The 15,727-nt window shown below is 56.4% G+C and overlaps 1 protein-coding gene across 11 annotated transcripts in view; it reads left to right on the forward strand.

Annotated features, from left to right (window-relative positions):
* Positions 1–4,612: 4,612 nt before the first annotated feature.
* Bcl9l (BCL9 like) overlaps positions 4,613–15,727 on the forward strand; it is a 29,058-nt gene continuing 17,943 nt past the window's right edge. For 2 of the 11 annotated variants that reach the window (XM_021206093.2, XM_029542823.1), the window contains exons 1-2: positions 4,613–5,362; positions 11,225–11,281. The gene's annotated coding sequence lies outside the window, so the exon portion shown is untranslated. The other 9 variants (XM_029542822.1, XM_021206094.2, XM_029542819.1 and 6 more) reach the window with 8 other exon arrangements.

Consider the following 15,727-nt stretch of genomic DNA (forward strand, 5'->3'; position numbering starts at 1 on the left):
CAGTGAAAGCCAAGTGGGGGGGGGGTCACTGCGCTGGAACCTCTGGGACAAGCTTTAGTGGAGACTGTTCAAGTAGCTTCAAAATCCAGCCTTCCGCCTCCCTGCAGCCATTTATCTGTCAAGGGGCTTCGGCCAGAGGGAGGGAGGGACGTAGCCCACCAGTGAAGAGAAGACGACAGGATGGGAGCAGGAGGTAGGCAGTTAAGACGGGGTTCGAGAGCGGATGGCTTTCGGCAGCTCTCAGGTACCGGCTTTGCGTGTCGTTCCTCCTGTTACTGGCAGCTTTTCAGGGCTCACATCAGCCGAAGTTCCGGGATTGCGTTCCGGGCCTTAACGTGTTAAACTGTGGGAGTGGGGTCCGGAGTCCCTCCCTCCCTCCTTCCCGAATCAAGTGTCACCACCTCCAAGTCCACCAGACTGGCACGCTAGGAGTTAAGTCTGCCCGCAATCTGCAAGACTGGAGCCGGAGAGGGGGGGAAAGGAGGGGGGAGGGGGAGAGCAAGGAGCTGGGGGAAGCAGACTGCAGGGAGACAGCGCCTGGAACCCCCTCCCCAGGGACCTGGCCCTGGGCCCCCAGCCCCAAAAGGGGCCCTGCCCTCCTCGGGGTCGCGCTCTCTTCCCCCCCCGCCCTGCCCCCGCCCTCCAGCTTTGTGTCCCCAGGAGGGTGGGCTGCAGGATTTCCAGCCAAGCCTTGGCTGCCTGCTCAGTTTTTCCAAACCCTCCAGTTGGAGAAGGCGGGAGCCTTGTCAGGATAAGAGTCCCTCCCCCTCTGCCCCTGCCGGCCCCCTGGTCCAGCTTGGAGTTTCCTGTCCCCGCAGCTTTCCAAACTCCTTTCCCTTTCCGACCCTGGCCCCAGCGCCCCCTAGCCCCACCTCTGTTGGTTCCCAAGTTCCAAGTTCAGGTTGGAGGGGCCAGGTGGACGCCACAATCTTAGCGAGGCGCTGGTAAAGCCTCACTCTGCCGGCCGACCCAGAGACCTGCGGGGCGCCGGCCTGACTCCCGGCCTGGGCCCGCCCCGTCCCAGGACTCGGCCTCTGGCCACCAGGGAAGGTGGCTCTTGGGGTCTCCCGCTCCCGGAAGGAGGCGGTGCCGGGGACGTCCGCACAGCTGGGCGGTAAGGTCGGTTCGGCAGATGCCAGGCCCTAAGGCATACTTCAAGGAGGGGCAGTGTTCCCAGCGCTGGCACGGCTCTGTCCAGAGAGTCTATTATATAATAATCACCATCTATCAGGAAGCCAGGCTGCTGGAGAGAGTGGGTAAGCCAGGATGCCCGATCCGCGCCTCATCCAAGGCTCAGAAAGGTGTCTCCATCAAGCTACGCACAGTGTGGGGCAGAGCCCAGTGGTCGGATGACGATGATGATGGTGACGGGAGGGGGATTCCAGCGACTAGTGAGGGGCTCTGGGCAATCTTGACTGCAGCCTCGAAAACCCCACCCTCGGAACTCTGACAGGCAGTGCCCCGAGCCAATGATTGAAGTTACTGTGGGGCTTGGGGTTAACCCTTTCTTGGGTCCTTAGTTGCTTCAGAATATAGAGCCCCTTCTTCATAACTTCCCTTGACCGGCGCCCACCTACTCGGGCTAGTGCACGCTGGAGAGGAGTGCCAGCATTATTTGTGCATTCGGATCACTATAGAAACAGAAAGATGGCTAATCTCTGAAAACAAGCAGTCCCAGTCCTGAGCGCCCGCTTCGCACTGTCCAAAAAGTAAGTTTTATTACAAGATGCGGTTGTGGGTACAGCTTCCAGAAACAGTTTTGAGCCGCGCTGGCACAGCGACATCATGTCAGAAACAGGCACCTTCATATACTTATGCCCATGTCACACTTTTACCGGCAAAAGCTGACATGGATACTCGCTGGCACACCTGTGACATCCATATGATGCAGACACACACAGAAGCACGCCGTCTCCCCTAGTTGGCCAGTAGAGGGAGCCGCTCGATTCCAGCAAAGGGCCACCCGCTTTCCTTCCCTGCTCTCTGGCTCCAGGGTTCCACCCATAACTCGTGGCTGCCCAAAGCTCGGCTCTGCATCCAGACCTGGAACCTACATTGGGGGAATGAGTCACAGCCACACCCAGGGGAGCGCTCCACAGGGCTGTTTCACGGGACATACCACTGTTGGGTTTTATTATGTACTACATGTACGACATTAGAGACCCCTGTAACCCAGCCACCACCACCACCACCACTGTATTTTTGGTTGTGAGCCAAGCCTTTTAAGGCTGAGCCATCTCTCCAGCCTAACACCACCACTATAAATACTGATTTCTGGATCTACTATAAACAGGACTTACGCCCAAAAGAATTAGTGCTACATGCCTTTAATCCTAGCATTCAGGAGGCAGAGGCAAGTGAATTCCTGTGAGTTCGAGTCCAGCCTGCTCTACATAGAGAATTCCAGACTACCCAGGGCTATATAGTGAGAACCTGTCACAGAGAAGCCCAAGCCTCTTGTCTTTTGTGATAGGAGGCTGAGCCACAAGGTAACTTCGAGTCAATCTCTTTGCTGCTCCTCTGTGGTCAGCACTATACCCCAGAGACCCTAAAGACAGAAGAAAATTAACCCCAAATTCACCACGGCCCTACACAGAGATCCGATTCTCCGGACTTCAGTTTCTTTTCCTGTAAGTGAAGATATGCCTGCTTCATAGAATTGTGGTGATCAAACCTTTAAACTCGCACAGTGTGAGTACACTCTTGGGGATTGTGTGCCGAGTGGATTAAAATGATGATGAGGTGCTGGAGGAAGAATGGCTCAAGGCAGGAGCACTTGATGCTCTCCAAAAGGACCCCGGCTGTTCTCGAACCCCCATGGCAGCTCACACCTGTGGACACCAGGCACACACGTGGGTGCATAATACACATATGGAGACACTCATAAAGACAAAATAGTTCTATTTTAAAAAACACAAAAACAGGGGGCTGGTGAGATGGCTCAACGGGTAAAAGCACCTGACTGCTCTTCCGAAGGTCCTGAGTTCAAATCCCAGGAACCACATGGTGGCTCACAACCATCCGTAACGAGATCTGACTCTCTCTTCTGGAGTGTCTGAAGACAGCTACAGTGTACTTACATATAATAAATAAATAAATCTTAAAAAAAAAAACAAAAAAAAAACCCACAAAAACATAGTCCCTGGGCATAGTGGTCCATTCCTTTAATCCCAACACTAGGAGGCAGAGGCAGGCAGACCTGTGCATTCAAAGCCAGTCTAGTCTACAGAGTGATTTCTAGGACAGACCAACCATGGCTATAGAGACCCTATCTACAAACCTAAAACATGGTCATTTGGTAATACTCATGAAAGTGCTCTGTAAGTCATGTTATCACACACACAAGTTATAGAGTCACAGTCTCTCCGCTCTCACGGATTTTGTTTAACTTATTATTTTTATTATTTTAGATAGAAACTCATATTTTCCCAGTTTGAGCTCGGGTTCCGTATGAAGCTGAAGATGCTCTTGAATTGATCCTCCGGCCTTCACTTCCTGTCACGGTGAGGCCTTCTTCATTCAGGGCTTACACCCCTGCCCCTCATCTGGACCTCCCCGACCTTGCCCAGTGTTCAGCTCCTGGGCCCATCTACCCATTCGGTCAACAGTCACTGAAGCCCTCCTGTGAACCTGAGCAGCACCCAGGTCAGTCGTGCAAGGAACACAGAGACGACCGGAAGTTATGATCTGAGTCCTCGGGAATCTCGTGCCAGCCAGATGTACAGACAGGAGGAACGACACAAATATGGGAGTCAGTACTCTGGTGGGTGGCACTGATGTGACAGGTGACGGGGAACAGAAGACACCATTTGCTAGTGTTCTTTGTGAAGCAGTCAGTGCTCGCTGGGCACTGGTTGATTTCATTCGAGGCGAGGGGGCGGTGGGATAGAAGGAAGATGGCCTGGGAGAAGAAGCCTTGAGTTCTAGTTCCAGGTTCACAATTCTAGTTGTGCAACTCAGCAATTCCTTAAGTCACACAAGCCTCACTTCTCATTTATCCCTTCCTTGTAAATCCGTGGTGGTAACCATTGAGATAATGTAGGCAATGCTTTAAAAAACTGCTTAGAATGTTTTTCTTCCATGGGTCTAACATCCTATAGGGTGGTGTTTGTGTGTGTACTGTGAATGTACATGTGAAGCATGTGAAGCCTTTTGAGGGGAGGGAGAGTTGGAGAAGACAAAGGTTTCACTTCCTCAAACATTTTCTTAGCATCCAATTTGCACTGCTGAAGGTTTAATTGAAAAAAAAAAAATTCAGTCTATATCCTGGGGGTGGGGGGAGTGCTCTCAGTGCAAAATGGATGTGGGTGGGTACAATAAAGAGGGGCGCTAGGGGTGTGTGTGTGTGTGTGTGTGTGTGTGTAGGCAACTCCCACTCTTTCCAATCCGTGCAGATAGCACGGTAGGTTTGTCAGATCTCTCCCCAGCCTCTGATGCTGTGGGTGCTACTCCTCCTTGGTCCTTAGGAAAGGGGGAGGCTCGAAGGCCCCTTCCCCGCCCAGGGCCAACTGCCTCCTGCTAGCCGGTCGGGCGCCGTACCGAGTCAGACCACTGGGAGGCTGGGGGAGCCGGGTTGGGCGAGGAGTCGGGCGAGATGGGGGAGCTCTTATTTTGACAGGGGCCTCTCCCGGCTCTGGTATGAAGGCAGAAGGAGGCAGCCAGAGAGCCCCGATGCTTATTCAGGCTGGGGAGAGGAGCGGAGTGGAGGGGCGAGCGAGGCTCCGGCAGCGCAGGGGATCCCGGGGAGGCGGCGGCGCGCGGCGGAGCCAGTGGCCGGACATGCCCCGGATCCGGGGCCGCTGCAGCACCGCCGCCGCCCGGAGCCAGCCGGCCGGACGCCCGCACGCCTGGGTCCCCTGGCGCCGCGCCGCCCGGGGGCTGCGATCTGGACCCTCGGCATCCGACCAACAATAAGCGCCTAGACAGCCCCCTCCCCGCCCAGCGCCCGCCGTCCCCGCGGGCCTCGGGGAAAGTGAAAGGAGGAGGCGAAGGAAGGAAGGAAGGAAGGAAGGAAGGGAGGAGGAGGAGCAGGAGCGGCAGCAGCCGGAGCCGGGAGGTTTGGGCCGAGACCCCAGCCCGGAGCCCCGGCACGGCGGTGCGCTAGCTCTTGCGCTGCTGCCGGTGCCCAGGACCATGCTCCGCGGTTGGGAGGCAGGAACCCAGGCAACCGGCGCCTCCCGGATACCTGCTCGCGGGCCGGGCTGGTATTAAGATCAAGGCGTCCGGGATCAAAAAGACCACCGCCTGCCTGCCTTCTCCGCGTCTCCACCGTCCTGCTGGAGGATCCCAGTCCACCCAACGACCCAGACCTGGTTATGGCGTTCAGCTCCGGCCTGGTGTGAGGACCCCCGACCGGTGCGAGGTGAGGGTTGGTTTGGGGCAGAGGGCTAAAGTCATGCCAGGCCAGCTGGAGCGCGCCAAGCGAGATCCAGTTTAAATTGGGGAGGGGAAGCGCAGTCTGATTGTCTCTTGCGTTGTAGCTTGCACCCCAGGCTGTTTAGGAAGCGGGGGACTCCTCTAGGGTCATCAGAGGATATTCTTAGGTCCTCAGCCGAGCTGGCATTCTCGGAACACTATGAGAAGGGCTTAGTGGCAGCCAGGAGACCCTACCACCTTAGCGCAGAGAACAAGGCCGGCCTTGGGCCAGCTGGAGCAGGGAACTCTGCCCTGGGGGCTTCTGGGAGATGTAGTCCCCTTCTCAGACTCACTAACTCTAAGAACCAAGCACCCTTGCACTCCTCCCCTGATTCGCGGGAGCCTCCTGGGGAGGAGGGTTGGGACCAGAGTGAGAGGTTGGGTCATCTGCCCCCAGGCACTGCCTCTGAGCCATAGGAGTCTAAGGAGCCTCCCTAGCCAAGGATTCTGAGTGGTGTGGGCTTGGCTGGGGGTGGGGCAGTCATACAGTTCCTTGGAGGTTTCTCTGCACTGCCAGGGAAAGGTGGCTCCTGTCTTGATCACTGGGAGGGAGATATGAAGTAAGACTTAGGCCTTCTGCATAAGAGTATGGAGTATGGTCCTACTCCGAGGGCTGCTGGATTTTGGTTTCAGAGGATCCGGAGGTTCCCCCCCCCCCTTGGAGGCAGAGAAATAGAACATCCCTCCGAGTCTGGAAGTCAAGAGTGTCTCTTTGGAGCAACGATGCAAGGATTAGCTTCTGTCTGTCTGTCCAGCTTCCTTCCTTCCGGGTTTTTCTGACACCACCTTCCTCCCTCCTCCTTCTGTTCTGTCTGCTGCTTGGTGTGAGTGTGTGTGTGTGTTCATGTCATGTCTGGGGGAACCTCTGCTTTAGGAGAAAGAGTGTCATTTCTGAGAGAGGAGGGCTTGGTGTTTGCCTGAGCCCCGGGAAAGGTGTGTGTGAGGGTCTGCAGCCCCCTTGATCTTTTGCTTCACCTCTTTCCCTCCCACGGAACTGTGTGTTGTTCTGTTTTCCCTGGGAATAGCTGCTACACCACCGCCAATGTCACTGCCTACACTTCCTTCTCCCCGGCTCCTCTCCAGGGGCCAGACTCTTCCCTAGGACAGCTCCTCTGCTGTTCCCCTGCCTTCTCGGGCCAAGACCATGATCTCATGGCTCCAAGGGAAGAGAAGAGTGTGCTCCAAGTCAGCTCAGGCCCTACGGTTGGGAGCCTCGGGGTAGGGTGAGAATGGTCGAGGAAGGCGAGAAGCAGGAAGGGAAGCAGAACTCTGGTACCAGGAAGGAAAGCGATTTGCGCCTATCTGGCCTCCAAGGACCATGGTTCTGGCTGCAGGCATCCCTGCTGGAGTCCTTTTCTAAGCCGTGCCACTCATGCTTGGGATGGGGTGGAGGGGCTCATGAAGGGAAGAGAGAAGACTAAAGAAGGGCTGGTGGTTCACAGAAATCTGGGGTTAAAGCATCCATGCTAATTGAGGCTTAGTGATCTTGCTTGTTCAAAGTACACAGAGCACTCAGCACTCTGGTTAGCAAGTTCCTGGTACCTGGATTCAGCAGAAGCCTTAGGCTGGTGGGTTCAGCTCCAACAACCAAGGAGGCCAGGAGCCTGCTGGACAGAGACTTAGTGGGTGGCGTGGCAGAGAGGCAGTGTCCACTCAGCAAGGGCCAGAACGCCTGGCACCTGCTTTGGATGAAAAGAAATGTGTTACAAAGTGGGGGTGGCTGCTTTGGGGGGAAACAGCTAGGACCTAGGACCGTACTTCACGGAGTCCTGGAGTAAGCTGGAGGTGCAGGCGCCACCAGAGTTGCGGGCAGCGGAAGCTCTGGAGTAAGTAGGGGGGAGTCAAGAGTCACCCTGCAGCCTCTCTCCTCCTGGGAACCTTAGATGAGTTGCTGAGGGCACCCTCACCCTGCCTCTGGCGCTGCCTCAGGCTGAGGTTTTGTCCCATAGCCCTGGGGCAGCTCTAGGGAGCCAGAGTGTCTGTGTCCAGTCTTCCCGGGATCAAAGGAAGCCGGTAGGAGGTGGGGGTAGGGTACCGATGTAGCCCCAATGCAATGTTTACTTTCCCCGAGCTTCTCCATTGCTGATAGTGAGGTACCTGAAGAGCCCGGGCACCCAAGGATAACAGGGAAATGGCATCCCTCGCTTCCTTGTACCAAGGCCCTGGGCACTGCCCGGGTGCTGACCTGGTGGGGGGAGGGGATAGAGGGGGATGGCACCGTGGGAAAGTGGGCAGACGTGGGAGCAAAGCGGTACAGGCTGGGTGCCCCAGGCAGGGAGCCTCTGCCAGGCCCGCTCTCCCTGGGGTGGGGCTGGTTGTTCCAGGGACTGGCTCAACCTGTTGAACGCCTGGCTGCCGTAGCTTGGCATCTGTGCCCCTGCTTGCCAGCCCCAACAGCTGCCCACCCATAGCCACACTGTGTACACTGCCCCTAGGGATCTGAGCAGAGAGGCTCAGGTTAGTCCAAGGAGCTTGGTAGGGCTCCTTCCAGGACTGGGCCTTTCTTCCAGGGATTGCTGAGTTTTCCCAAGTCTGGACCTCTGAGTTCCAGAGCTGGGGCTGGAGGGCCAGGTGGTCAGGACCAGGAGCTGAGGGGGACGTGGAGATGGTCCTAGTCATGAAGAGCTACTTGCAGCTTGTCACTTGGACGGGTGGCCCTGAAGGCAGCCTGGAGTTACAGCCTGGAATTTCCTGCCGGGTGCCAGGGCCAGGCCTCCAAAGCCCCACCCCCAGCCTGGCCTGACCTCCCCTCCCTCCCTCCTTCCCCCTCCCTCCCTCCCTCCCTCCCTCTGTCTACTTTCCCTGGAGGTTGGAGGAGGGGCAGCGAGAACATTCTGGCTACCAGGGAAAGGTGACTTCCTGGGTGTGGGGGTACTCAGGGGAAACTGAGGTGATTTCTCATGAAGACTTCTAGGGGACATGTTCCCTTAGCCAGTCCCGAATGTGGGGACATTTGTCCCTCCGTGTCTCGTGACTTTTGCTAGCTAGGGAAGCAGAGCGGAGGCCCTCTTCTGGAGAACGGGGATGCTCACCTTGTTCTGTGTGTAGGTAAGGGGTGTGGTGGCTTCTAACTTTTCAGTCTTGAAGGGAGTGGAGGCTCCCTTTGCCTCCACACTTCTCCCGTCAGTGGCAAAAGCCACTGGAGACCTTTCCTTTGCCCTGCGTCCAGCAGGCAGGGCCCTCCCTTCTTGGTTCTAGGCCAGCTGCTCCTCCTAAGTTGGTAGCCCTTTCCGGGTCCCCTTCTCCACTGGCTGAACCACCTCTGTCTGGCCCTTTCTTCCTTCTTGTCCTGGTAGCTCCACATTGGTCTGTGTCCCCCCCCTCCCCCAAGCTTCAGGAATGGCCCTGAATCCAGCATTTCCAGCGTTTCGAAACCAGGATTGTTTTGAAATCCTGAGTGCTTCCCCGCCGCCCCCTCTGACTCCCCTCCTCACTCACAGCTCACTGTCTTCCAATCTGACTTTTCGCTGGGCTGCACTTGAGGTACTCCATCTGAGTGTGTGTGCTTGCACATGGATACAAACCGTACTGCTCTGTATGCGGTGGCTCTGCGTGTGTCCCGAGAGTGGGTGTGTCTGTGTCAGATTTCTGTGTGACTGGCCGATGATGGCTGGCTGTTTCCTGAGCATTTTCTGGTTGCCTCTGAATTTGCCACTCTCACGGGTCTGAAAGCAAGTTTGGGCTCTTTAAGGAGGTACCTTGAAAGTGTGCTTGTCTCCCACTTGTGTGTGTCTGGGGGCTTCTTTCTGAGGAGTGTGCTGGAGGCTGGAGGTGTGTCTCTGTGTGCTTATGCTTGCTTTGCATCTCCGCCTCCTCCTCCACCCTGGGAGCATGTCTGGGGAGGGGGGGTGTAGTCACCGGTCTGCAGCTCCCTGGGACGTGGAGTCCTCTGCCCTTTGATAGGAGGCTTCCTGGAGTGAGGCCCAAGCTTCTGGCAGCTCCGAGGCCTTGGAGAAAGAGTGGTGGAGTTGGGGAGACGCCTAGATAAGCTGTTGCCAGGGCCTGGTCCTCTCTTTCTCTGGCCTTGTATGCTCAGCGGACCAGGCAAACCTGTGTCCTGAGGGTGTAGCGATGGCTGATAGAGGGAGCCTAGGGACTAGAGGGACATGTTCCTTTCCCCTCTGCAGTCACCTCCTTCCTTGGAGACCAGGAACAGTCGGTCCTAATTTACCGAGGAGGAGTTTTGGTGGTGAGTTTCAGGTTCAGAAAACTTGACTTCTCCATTTACAGTTAGTTGCTTAACAAAACAAGTTCAAAATCTAATCCCAAGCAAAAGGCAGAGGCGCCCGGAATGCAGGCGTCTGGGGTGGACCATTGCAGCCCTGGTCCAGGGACGTCTTACTGATGTCTTCCTCCTTTCCTTCCTACTACCAGTGAGGTTCTGCATGGGGGTGAGGGGGCCGCCATGAATGTTTTGGCTTTTGTTTTCTTCTGGCTTAAGTCTGAGCATGGGTAGCATATTTAAGCTGGTTAGCCATATACACTGGGATGCTCCGAGTCCATGCTGGAACTACTCAGTTTCCTATCTTAGGATCTTAGGCCGTAACAGTGCTTTTCTGCAAGAGCATGCAGAGGTCAGTGAGGAGGAAGATGGGCAGGGGGTGCTTCTGGGAGTGAAGGGCCTGTGGAGACCCCCCTCTCTCGGGAGGTGGGCCTAGGCTGGCCCTCTTCCCCCCCAGGTGTCCTTTGGTCCCCAGTACAGTGGGAAGAAAGGAGTAGTAGAGGCCGCTGTTGGTACAGGGCTCAGTGACCCAGCAGGAGGAGGGCCTTGGCAAGGAATTTTCAGTTTGTTTCTCAATCTCTGTCTCTGAGACATGCACATGGGCACGTCACTGCAGACACCTCGGGGAGTTGAGTCTAGAAAAGTCACCTAGGTGGTGGTGGGGGGCAGGGCGGTGCACTTAGAATCATAGGGAGACAGCCTTTGGGGGGGCACATTGTGCTTTCTGTCTCCTGTCTCTGGAAGCTGGGTGCAGTCAGGGCCCCCTTCTAACAACCCCATCTTGAGCCAAGAGCAACACAGGCTGCAGAGGGTTAAGTCTGGTTGGCAGAGACACCCCCCCCCAACCCCAGTGCAGCAAGAGAGAGGGAGGAGGGGTGGTTAGCAGCTTGCTCTAGTTGGCGTCTCTCCCAGAATTCTTCGGAAAAGAACTCCCCTTTGACCCCCAGTACAAACTGAGCCCAGCCACCAGCCTCCCTCCCTCTTGCTGTGGGAGCTTCACCCAGTGCTACTAAACTGCTCAACCTTCCTCGCCCCAGGCCCTGGTACTGAGACCAGGTGCCCAGGACTCGTAGTCTTTAGGGGACCAGGGTTATAGCCATGGAGACCACATAGGTACACAGGAACTTAAATCCTTACCCTTGCCACAGTTGACCTGGGGACTACTGACCGGTTCTGAAGCTGGGTCCTTGGGCTTCAGCCGCCCCTCCCCCCAGGACCTCAGGCCAGGTCGTGGGAGTCCTCCACCCTCACTCTCTCTCTCTGTGGGGCCAGGCTCTCAGGGAACTAAGTCTGAGGTCTCCCAGTGCCTGCTCCTTCCTGCTTCCAGGACAGGGAGGGGGGTGGTGTGGTGGGCAGCGGGGTCAGGCCTGGCTCCTGGCCAGTCCACAGAAGTCCGTGTGTGTGTGTGTGTGTGTGTGTGTGTGTGTGTGTGTGTATGTGTGTGTGTGTCTGAGCAGCTCTGAGACTTCCTGGAGCTGTAGGTTATCTGTAAATTGTACATGTTTGGGGCTGGGGTTGGGCTTCTGGGGAGGGTCAGGGGCACGGATTGCTGGCCAGGGACTTTTAGCTGTGACCATTTCTCCACAGGGAGCCCCCATCCCAGACCACACCCCTGAGCCTGAACCTGACACACATTCCTCAGAGGTGAGCAGGGGGGGCGGGGGGGGCGGTGTTTTGTGCTGCTATTTTGGCCTCCCCATCCTGTCTGCAGTGGCCGCATCATCCCGCTTGGCTCTTTCTGTCAGCTCCCCCCTCCTGGCTTTCTGCCCCTACTTGCATTCTCTTCTGTCTCTGGGTGGGCAATAATGCTGGTGTGTGTGTGTGTGTGCACGCGTGTGTGTGCCTGTCTGTGTGTGTGCGTGCCTGTGTGTGTGCGTGTGCGCCTGTGTGTGTGCCTGTGTGCCTGCGCGTGTGCGTGCCTGTGTGTGTGCGCGCGTGTGCGTGCCTGTGTGTGTGTGTGCGTGCGTGTGCGTGCCTGTGTGTGTGTGTGTGTGCACGCGTGTGTGTGCACGCGTGTGTGTGCCTGTCTGTGTGTGTGCGTGCCTGTGTGTGTGCGTGTGCGCCTGTGTGTGTGCCTGTGTGCCTGCACGTGTGCGTGCCTGTGTGTGTGCGCGCGTGTGCGTGCCTGTGTGTGTGTGCGTGCGTGTGCGTGCCTGTGTGTGTGTGTGTGTGTGTGTGTGTGTGTGTGTGTGCGTGCCTGTGTGTGTGTGTTTGTGGGCACGCGCCCTCGAGCGCTCACGTGCACCCCAGACAGGAAAGGGTTAAAGTTGGGTGCCAAGGCAAGTTCTAAGCCTCTCCTCCCGGTGGGAGGTGGGAGACTCAGGACTGTGTCTACCTGGAGGGTAAGGTAGATTTTTATGGCTGTCTCAGTTACTTGTCCTCCTTCTTTGGCTTTGGCTTCTAGAGGTTGAGTCAAATCCAGGGTGCCCAATGGCCGGTCCACTGGCCACCATCCACCACCGTAAGTTTGGTTTCTGCTGCCCTGGTTCCACAGGCGTGTACACACTCACGACACACACACACACACACACACACACACACACACACACACACAGAGGCGAACACACGGCTTCCCTCCTCCCTCTCTCCTTACTTAGCAACAACTCTACACTGACAACAAACACTCCTGCAGTCCTGCAGGCTCCTGTCTGACTTGGGCAAGCCTGAGGAAGGGAAGGAGGGAGGGGCTTCTTTTTCCTGGACGGTCCCCTGGAGGGGGGAGCTTCTAGCTCCTCCATCTAATCCCCCCACCCCCACCCCCCAACTTTCCCTGTTGGAGGCCACCTATTTTCCCAGAGGAAGCTGCCCTGCTTCTAACTCTGGCAGTGAAAAAAAAGTGGGAAGAGGCGGGACAGGTGGGTCGGCGGCCGCAGGGCTCCTCTGACTCCTGCCTTCTCTGGAAAGTCCCACTTGACCTTTGACTCCCACCTGGGGCTTGGAGGGAGGCCACCAGGACTCCTTCTCCTAGCCCTGCGGCATTGTAGCAGAAGCCTGTGCTAGAGCACTAGAAACCTGTCCTGGGGACCATGCTGACTTCTTAGGGACCTGGATAGGAGGAGGTACCAGACTGGGGGTGGGCGGAGCTAGGCCCTAGAACTTTGCTCTTTGAGATCTCAGGCCTGGCTCAGCAGGGCACCTGTAGAGAGGCCACAGGGTTCAGGGCTCTCTTTGATCTCTTCTTCCCCAGGCAGGAACGGTGTGGCCTTTAGTGCACCCGTACCCCAGGCAGGAACGGTGTGGCCTTTAGTGCCCCGTACCCATCAGGCCTAGAAGGAGGGTGGAAGGGTGCATGAGCTGAAGGCCAGACCTGACCCCTGTGAGGGGCTGACACCATGCTGCCTCTGCATAGGGCAGTGGCTAAGAACCCAATGCTGGCGTGTTGTGCTTCCAGTCCCGATCTTGTAATGGTGGGCTAGATGTATTTTGGGCAAGCTACTTAACTCTTCTTACTTGCAAAGAGGGAGTAATAAAAGGGCTTTCTAGGCTAGGCGTGGGAATTCCAGCAAGTGAGAAGAGGCAGGAGGGCCATGTCAAGTCTGAGGCCATTCTGGATTACAGAGTAATATCCAGTCTCAAATAGACAAACAAACCAGCAAACCCAGACAACCCTAGACTATCAAAGTAAAGTCTTTTCTAAGGCTGGCCGTGGCGGCAGGAGCCTGCCTGTAGTTCCAACTGTTTTAGTGGCTGAGGGAGGAGCCCCGCCCTCAGGAGTTCAGGGCCAGCTTAAGTAACACAGCAGGACCTTATCTCAAAAAAATAAGAAAAGGCAATCCCGAGGGCTGTGCTTCAGTTGATAGAATGCTTGCTTTCATGCAGGGAATTCCACGTTCAAGCTTTGGATGACACGAGCCGGCCGGCCGTAAAGCAGGCATGGAGGCAGGTGCCTGGAACCCCGGCTCCCTGAAGGTAGAAACAGCAAGATCATAGGGCCAAGGGCATTCTTAGCTGCAGAGTGCAGTGGAAGACTCTCCTGCTAAAGGAGACCCTGAAAAACCCGAGCACCTTCGTACTTCCTTAGACCCCCTGGCGGGGGTGGGAAGACTGCTGCACACTCCAGGCCAGCCTCGGCTTCCCAGGGAGAGCCTGTCTCAGGAAGAAAACTTAGGTAGTGATGTAGCTTGCCTAGCAGACTCAAGACCCCGGGTTCCATCCCAGGACCGGGGGGGGGGTGGGGAAAGACACCCAACTTATTATAGAGTCATTCTGAAGGTTAAATCAGGTGAAACCTACGGTGAGCTTGAAGGGGTTCGGCAGACGTGAGAGGGCTTGGCTTTATTGATAATTTGAGCTCCTTGCAGGAGATTTATCCTGGGGCTTTGGCCTAAGGTAGAGCGTTTAGGGCTTGGAGTGAGGCACCATCCAGGCCTTCAGACTCTGCTGCCCTCCCAGAATCACCTTGTTTTTGTATTTTGAGGCAAGAGCTCTCGCTGTGCAGACCAGGCTGGCCTTGAACTCACAGAGCTTTGGTTGCCTCTGTGCTTTGGGATTAAAGTCATGAGGTACCACAAACTGGCAAGACAAACCTTGTTGTCTCAGTTTCCCCACTGTTGGTGCTGACTGATACCGTGATTGCAAGTTTTGTAGTTGCCCTGGACCTAGAGAAGGACTTGAGTTTCCAAGGACCCCCCCCCCCGTTCCTTTGTCCTTGCCCTTCATTTCTGCCCCCACCCGGTCTGCTTGCTTGTTTTAGTTTTGGAACCTTCCACCATCCATCTAACCCCCACTGCTCTGTTCTGTCACCAGACCCGAGGAGACACTGTGTCCTCAAATGGCTCCAATGGCCTTCCTGGTCCAGGAGTCAGGGACCGTCCTTGGGAAGAAATAAGGCAGTGTGGGGCTGCGAGGGCGATGGCAGTGGTCACACCCGCCTCTGGTCGTAGGGTACCATCTTGAACATTTTCTGACTGTGGAAGGACAGTGCCTGAGAGATGAGTTAGTTAACCACACCCAGCATCTCGAAAAAGGCGGGGAGGGCTCTCCTCAAGTCTCTTAAGGAGAGCAGGGGCATGGCAGCACCCCTGGGATCCAGTAGGACACCCCTGGAATCCTTCCCTACCTATGGGCGTTGAAGAAAGTCCAGTGTGTTTCAGGGCAGGGGGCGATGTGAGCAACTGGGACTCACAAAGGTCCTGAGCTAGGACTGGGGTGTTAGGGATGGAGCGTGGGAACTTCTGGGTGAGGGGCCACGGAATAGATGGTAAGGCCGGTTGCCCACAGAAGAGGGAATCTGTGGCAGGTGGTTAGGATGTTCTGTGGAGTAAGGAGTAACAGGGCTTCTGGGTCTGAGGCCTGGGCTTGGCTACCAGGTACCGTCCAGGGTCTTGGACTAGGAGGAGTGGATGAGAGCCCCATGCCGTGCTGCCCACCGCCTCTCCTCCTGGGACAGAGAGAAGAGAACTTCCTCTTTTCTGTGGGCTCGGGAGGCGGGAGCTCAGCTGCCTGCACCACGGTGCTTAGCTGTTAAGCTGGCCGTGCCTCCTGTGCCCAGCCTCTGGGCCTGCCTGTTCCTTGGGCAGGCCGGGGCTATTTTTGGGATTGGGCTGGGACTCTGGGGCCGGTTTCAGATATTCCAACACGAGCAGGAGAAAGCAGGGACAGATGGCTAGAGGGTTCTGATCAGTGGGTCCTGCTGGGAACAGGTTTATTTTTAGGACCTTGTTAACCCTTTCGGGGCTTTGTGGGGCCACCCTGAGAGGTATTGCCCTTCCTGGTTGAGAAGAGAACAGGCTTCTCTCTTCCTTGGGCCTCCTCTCTAGTTCTGTGTATCAGCCGCCCTTTCTGTCTCAGACCTCTTTACAGAGAACCATGGCCCCACACTGCCATGTATTTCCCAAAGGGGTCAGACTGGGGGCTGCAGATCACTGGAAGAGAAGTGTCCTTCACTGACCCCTTGGGTCAGACCTAAGGCCAAGGGAGTTTCAGATGGCTGCTCTCTGCACCCACACCCTGGACTGGAGAGAGTCAGAGAACTCAGGGGTGCTTAGGGATGGTGTCAGACCTAAGGCCAAGGGAGTTTCAGATGGCTGCTCTCTGCACCCACACCCTGGACTGGAGAGAGTCAGAGAACTCAGGGGTGCTTAGGGACGG

Source organism: Mus pahari, chromosome 10 (genome assembly GCF_900095145.1).
Source record: "Mus pahari chromosome 10, PAHARI_EIJ_v1.1, whole genome shotgun sequence".
In the NCBI taxonomy this organism is placed as follows: domain Eukaryota; kingdom Metazoa; phylum Chordata; class Mammalia; order Rodentia; family Muridae; genus Mus; species Mus pahari.